We start from the raw sequence: 574 nt of genomic DNA, 5'->3' as shown, positions 1-574 counted from the left end.
CCACCGCTTCACACCACTGCTTCACGCTGTCTCGCCGTCTCTGCTTCTTGTTTCGATCTCTATTTCTGCTTCGTCTTCTGCTTTTTTTGCTTCTGTATCTTTTTTGTTGAGTGCTTCTGCTTCTGCTTCTGCTTGGATGCTTCTGCTTCTGCATCTTCTTTGTTGAATCTGATTTTGATTTATTGAATCTGGATTTGATTTGTTGAATCATTGTTGGTTTTGTTCTTGTTTTGATTTCTGAATTGCTGTTGATTGGTTTTATACTTTTTTTTATTTCTGAATTGTTGTTGGTTTTGTTGAATCTGGTTTTTGTTCTTGTATTTTTGATTTGTTAATGGAAGAAGAATTTATTTTTCCTGGAAGAAGAAGAACAAGCTTCTCCTGGATGAAGAAGAAGAATAAGAAGAATGAAATGGTGAAAAAAGGGTAGTTTTGTCGTTAATAAAAAAAAATTTATTAGAAATGACATTTTAAAATGAAATGTAACATTAAGGACGATTTTAAATAAAAAATTACATCAAGGACGGTTTCGATTATGAGCCTCAGCATTAGGGACCAAAACAATACTTACCCC

The sequence above is a fragment of the Arachis ipaensis genome, chromosome B01 (assembly GCF_000816755.2).
Source record: "Arachis ipaensis cultivar K30076 chromosome B01, Araip1.1, whole genome shotgun sequence".
NCBI classification, from domain to species: Eukaryota; Viridiplantae; Streptophyta; class Magnoliopsida; order Fabales; family Fabaceae; genus Arachis; species Arachis ipaensis.
Note: the sequence above shows the minus strand (reverse complement) of the source record.